Below are 6,509 nucleotides of genomic sequence, written 5' to 3' on the forward strand. Positions count from 1 at the left end.
GCACTAGGGGGAGGCCTGAGGTCGCCTGAGCGCTCGGAGGGGCTCGGGGTCTCCTTTTATAGGCGTTCGAGGCTGGTCCCGCGGCGGCCGAGGATAAGAACGCCGGCGATCGTCGCTCTGTAGCCGCAGGGCGACGTGGCGGCGACGAGCGCGTGCCGACGGGCTTCAGGATAAGCTCGAGCTGCTCCAGGGGGCAGCTGGCGTGCTGGTGTGGCTTGGGCGGCGCCGTCCGTGGCAGGAGCTCACTACCGACGCTGGCGTGCCGCCAAAGGCTCTGACGGCGGCGCTGTAGGGCGCCAGGGGCGGCCTGGAGGGTTCTGGCGAGTGGGCGAGGGTAGTGCGCGGCTCTGCAGGCGAGCTAGGGCCAGGGGCGGGACGCGGCGAGGGCGGCAGTGCGACGCGGCGACTCGGTGCGCGCGCGTGCAAAACATGCGCTCTGGGCGCGCCCAGAGCACGCACGGGATGTGTTCGACGAAATGCCAGGGCAGCCTAGAGTGCTAGAGGGAGACTGGCAAATAACAGGACAGGGATAGGGATAGCTAGGAGCTTAGTGGACAAGGTTGCTGGGTCAGAGGATCAAGATCATAATGCAAACTAGAAAACATGCCAAAACTGACTGTGCACACCAAGTGTTCGACAGAATGCCAGGTGCATCTAGGCAACTCTTGGAGTGGCCAAAAACCCCAGATCAGGGTCTCCCTGGATGTAGGTGATGATGGCAAGATCATTTGGGCAAAACCAGAAACTTGCTAGTGCAAGTTTTGCAAAACTACAGTTTTGGACAGAAAGAAAAAGGTCTCATTGCATGCACTTAAAATCCTCCAATGGGTCCAATCTCCTGGACTTAAGGGTTTTGTAGGGAGGGCTACAAGCAGGAAAAAGGTCATGGGCACTAGAGCAAAATAAAATAGGGTTGCAGTACAAATCACCAAACTAGACCAGAATGAAAAAGAGGTTGATTCACTTAAAAGTTTCAAAGAACATCACTGGGTTTTGGTATAAAGTTGAAATATATGCATCTACTGACATCTCCAAACACTTGGAAGAATTTTTAAAGATATATTTAAATAGGTTGTAGTGCAAAAATGCCTACTGGACCAGATTTGAAAAGTTGATGTAGAGCTCAAAAATCTTCAATAACCAAAAGATATTTTTGCATAAAAGTGATGTGGAAACATCACATGACATCCCCAAATTTTGGTGGAAATTTTAAATGAAATTGCCAAATGGTTGCAGTGCAAAACAGGCTCCAAATTTATGAAAAATCATTTTAAAATAAGGCTCAGGGAAAAGCAAATCTTGCAATTAAATCCACTGATAAAGAATTGTTTCATAGAGAGAGTATATAAATCCAATAATACTTTTGGAAAGTTTCCACTTGAGGTAAAAACCCACAATATCAAAAGGGGTAAATCTAGACAAATGGAAAAGTTCAATTTCCTGGCAAAATTTTAATTAATAAAACAAGGCCAAAATTTTGGGGTGTCACAGTAAAAAAGCAAAGGAAATAACTAAGTGTTGGAAGATTAATATGATGAAGATAGACCCAGGGGCCATAGGTTTCACTAGTGGCTTCTCTTAAGAGCATAAATATTTTACGGTGGGTGAACGAATTACTATTGAGCAATTGACAGAATTGAGCATAGTTATGAGAATGTCTAGGTATGATCATGTATATAGGCATCACGTCCGAGACAAGTAGACCGACTCCTGCCTGCATCTACTACTATTACTCCACTCATCGACCGCTATCTAGCATGCATCTAGAGTACTAAGTTCATGAAAACAGAGTAACGCCTTAAGCAAGATGACATGATGTAGAGGGATAAATTCATTCAATATGATAAAAACCCCATCTTGTTATCCTCAATGGCAACAATACAATACGTGCCTTGCTGCCCCTACTGTCACTGGGAAAGGACACCGCAAGATTGAACCCAAAGCTAAGCACTTCTCCCATTGAAAGAAAGATCAATCTAGTAGGCCAAACCAAACTGATAATTTGAAGAGACTTGCGAAGATAACCAATCATACATAAAAGAATTCAGAGAATATTCAAATATTGTTCATAGATAATCTTGATCATAAACCCACAATTCATCGGATCTCAGCAAACACACCGCAAAAAGAAGATTACATCGAATAGATCTCCACGAGAGAGGGGGAGAACATTGTATTGAGATCCAAAAAGAGAGAAGAAGCCATCTAACTACTAACTATGGACCCGAAGGTCTGAGGTAAACTACTCACACTTCATCGGAGAGGCTATGGTGTTGATGTAGAAGCCCTCCGTGATGGATGCCCCCTCCGGCGGAGCTCCGGAACAGGCCCCAAGATGGGATCTCGTGGGTACAGAAGGTTGCAGCGGTGGAAATAGGTTTTTGGCTCCGTATCTGATCGTTTGGGGGTACGTAGGTATATATAGGAGGAAGGAGTACGTCGGTGGAGCAACAGGGGGCCCACGAGGGTGGAGGGCGCGCCCTGGGGGGTGGGCGCGCCCCCCTACCTCGTGGCCTCCTCTTTTGTTTCTTGACGTAGGGTCCAAGTCTCCTGGATCATATTCTTCCTAAAAATCACGTTCCCGAAGGTTTCATTCCGTTTGGACTCCTTTTGATATTCCTTTTCTGCGAAACTCTGAAATAGGCAAAAAACAGCAATTCTGGGCTGGGCCTCCGGTTAATAGGTTAGTCCCAAAAATAATATAAAAGTGGATAATAAAGCCCAATAATGTCCAAAACAGTAGATAATATAGCATGGAGCAATCAAAAATTATAGATACGTTGGAGACGTATCACTCCTACCACCACTTTTCCACACTCGCTATACTAACTTTATTGCTTCTTTACCTAAACAACCCCTAGGTTTTATTTACGTGCTCTTTATTATCTTGCAAACCTATCCAACAACATACAAAGTACTTCTAGTTTCATACTTGTTCTAGGTAAAGCGAACGTTAAACGTGTGTAGAGTTGTATCGGTGGTCGATAGAGCTTGAGGGAATATTTGCTCTACCTTTAGCTCCTCGTTGGGTTCGACACTCTTACTTATCAAAAGAGGCTACAATTGATCCCCTATACTTGTGGGTTATTAGTGGGCACAACCCACCTGGGCGCGCCTGGCTGCCAGGCGCGCCCTGGTGTCTTGTGCCCACCAGGGTCACCTTCCTGGTAGTTTATTATTTTCCTAATTTTTTAAATATTCCAAAACAAACAAAAAATATTTTTGCGGGTTTTTCGGAGTCCGTTTACTTATCGTATCACCTACCTCCTCTTTTTCACGATTCTGGAGTGTTCCGAAAAGTTTCTTTTATGTGTTCTTCTGGTGTCATAGTTTGGATAATATTGCTTAACTAAGATATAATGTTTTAGTTGTTGCCCATTAACAACCTTCGGGTTAGTACCTTTGACATTATTTATTTTGATGGCTCCAGATCGATAGACCTCCTCGATAACATAGGGTCCTTCCCATTTGGAGAGGATTTTTCCTGCAAAGAATCTGAAATGAGAGTTGTACAAAAGAACATATTCTCCGACTTTCAACTCATGCTTTTGGATTCTTTTATCATGCCATCTTTTAACTTTTTCTTTAAATAATTTGGCATTTTCATAAGCTTGGGTTCTCCATTCATCTAATGAGCTAATATCAAATAACCTCTTTTCACCGACAAGTTTGAAATCATAGTTGAGTTCTTTAATTGCCCAATATGCTTTATGTTCTAACTCAAGAGGCAAATGACAAGCTTTTCCATAAACCATTTTATAAGGAGACATACCCATAAGATTTTATATGTTGTCCTATAAGCCCAAAGTGCCTCATCTAATTTCTTAGACCAATTCTTCCGGGACCTATTGACAGTCTTTTGTGAAATTAATTTTATTTCTCTGTTTCTAAGTTCAACTTGACCACTAGACTGAGGATGGTAGGGTGATGCAATTCTATGGTTAACATCATACTTAGCAAGCATTTTAAGCAAAGCACCATGAATAAAGTGTGAACCACCATCAGTCATTAAATATCTAGGGACTGCAAACCTTGGGAAAATAACTTCCTTAAGCATTTTAATAGAGGTGTTGTGATCAGCACTACTAGTTGTAATAGCTTCTACCCACTTAGTAACATAATCAACAGCAACCAAAATATGAGTATATCCATTAGAGGAAGGAAAAGGTCCCATGTAATCAAAACCCCAAACATCAAATGGTTCAACAGCAAGTGAATAATTCATAGGCATTTCTTGACGCTTACCGATATTACCTATTCTTTGACATTCATCACAAGATAAGACGAACTTACGAGCATCCTTGAAGAGAGTAGGCCAACAAAACCCAGATTGCAATACCTTGTGAGCAGTTCTGTCTCCCGCATGATGTCCTCCATAAGCTTCGGAGTGACATTTTCGTAGGATTTGTCCTTGTTCATGCTCAGGTACACAACGTCTAATAATACCATCTACTCCTTCTTTATAAAGATGTGGGTCATCCCAAAAGTAATGTCTTAAATCATAGAAGAACTTTTTCTTTTGTTGGTATGTGAAACTAGGTGGTAAATATTTAGCAACAATATAATTAGCATAATCAGCATACCAGGGTGTACTATTAGAAACATTTATTGCAGCTAACTGCTCATCAGGAAAACTATCATCAATAGGTAGTGGGTCATCAAGGACATTTTCAAGCCTAGACAAGTTATCAGCCACGGGGTTCTCAGCTCCTTTTCTATCAGTAATATGCAAATCAAATTCTTGCAACAAGAGAACCCACCTAATAAGTCTAGGTTTAGCATCTTTCTTTTCCATAAGATATTTTATAGCAGCATGATCGGTGTGAACAATAACTTTAGAGTCAACAATATAAGATCTGAATTTATCACAAGCAAACACCACTGCTAGGAATTATTTTTCAGTAGTAGCATAATTCCGTTGAGCACCGTCTAGAGTTTTACTAGCATAATGAATAACATTCAGTTTCTTATCAACTCTTTGTCCTAGAATAGCACCAACAGCATAATCACTAGCATCACACATAATTTCAAAAGGCAAGTTCCAATCATGTGGTTGGACAATAGGTGCAGAAATTAAGGCTTTCTTGAGTGTTTCAAAGGCTTCTACATAATCATCATCAAAAACAAATGGAACATCCTTTTGCAAAAGATACGTAAGAGGCCTAGAAATTTTTGGAAAGTCTTTGATAAATATCCTATAGAAACCAGCATGACCAAGGTAACTACGAATACCTTTGATATCTTTAGGACATGGCATTTTCTCAATTGCATCAACCTTAGATTTGTCCACCTCAATACCTCTTTCAGAAATTTTATGGCCCAAAACAATACCTTTGTTAGCCATAAAGTGGCACTTCTCCCAATTCAAGACAAGATTTGTTTGCTCACATATCTGCAAAACTCGATCAAGATTTCTTAAACACTCATCAAAAGACTTCCCATAAACATAAAAGTCATCCATGAAAACCTCAATAATCTTTCACAAAAGTCAGAGAATATAGCAGTCATACATCTTTGGAAGGTAGCAAGTGCATTGCATAAACCGAAAGGCATACGTCTATAAGCATAAGTTCCAAAAGGACAAGTAAAAGTGGTCTTTTCTTGATCAGGCTGAGAAACAGGTATTTGTGAAAAACCAGAATATCCATCAAGGAAGCAAAAATGTGTGTGCTTAGATAATCTTTCTAGCATTTGATCAATAAAAGGCAGAGGGTAATGATCTTTTCTAATTGCTTTGTTTAATTTCCTAAAATCAATTACCATTCTATAGCCTGTAATAATTATTTGTGGAATAAGTTCATTCTTATCATTAGGAACAACAGTAATACCTCCTTTCTTAGGGACACAATGAACAGGACTTACCCCTCTACTATTAGTTATAGGATAGATTATACCTGCTTCCAGAAGTTTTTATATTTCCGTTCTTACCATTTCTTTCAGCTTCGGATTTAACCGACGTTGGTGATCAACAACGGGTTTAGCATCAGGTTCCATATTAATCTTGTGCTGACATAGAGTGGAACTGATGCCCTTTAAATCATCAAGAGTATATCCAATAGCAGCTCGGTGCTTCCTTAGAACTTTCAATAATCTTTCTTCTTCATGTTCTGAAAGGTTAGCACTAATAATAATAATAGGATATATCTTCTTCTCATCAAGATAAGCATATTTCAAAGTGTCAGGCAATTGTTTTAATTCAAACACAGGATCACCCTCAGGTGGAGGAGGACCTCCTAGAGTTTCAATAGGCAAATTGTGTTTAAGCAGAGGACGTTGTTCAAAGAAAATCTTATCTATTTCATTTCTTTCATGCATATGCAAATCATTCTCATGGTCTAGCAAATATTGTTCTAAAGGGTCGGTAGGAGGTACAGCAATAGAGGCAAGACCTATTATTTCATCTTTACTAGGCAATTCTTTCTTATGATGCTTTCTACTAAACTTGGAAAAATTAAACTCATGAGATTCATCACCAAAGCTAACACCGACAGTTTGTTTCTCACAATCTA

Source organism: Triticum aestivum, chromosome 1D (genome assembly GCF_018294505.1).
Source record: "Triticum aestivum cultivar Chinese Spring chromosome 1D, IWGSC CS RefSeq v2.1, whole genome shotgun sequence".
Classification (NCBI taxonomy): Eukaryota; Viridiplantae; Streptophyta; class Magnoliopsida; order Poales; family Poaceae; genus Triticum; species Triticum aestivum.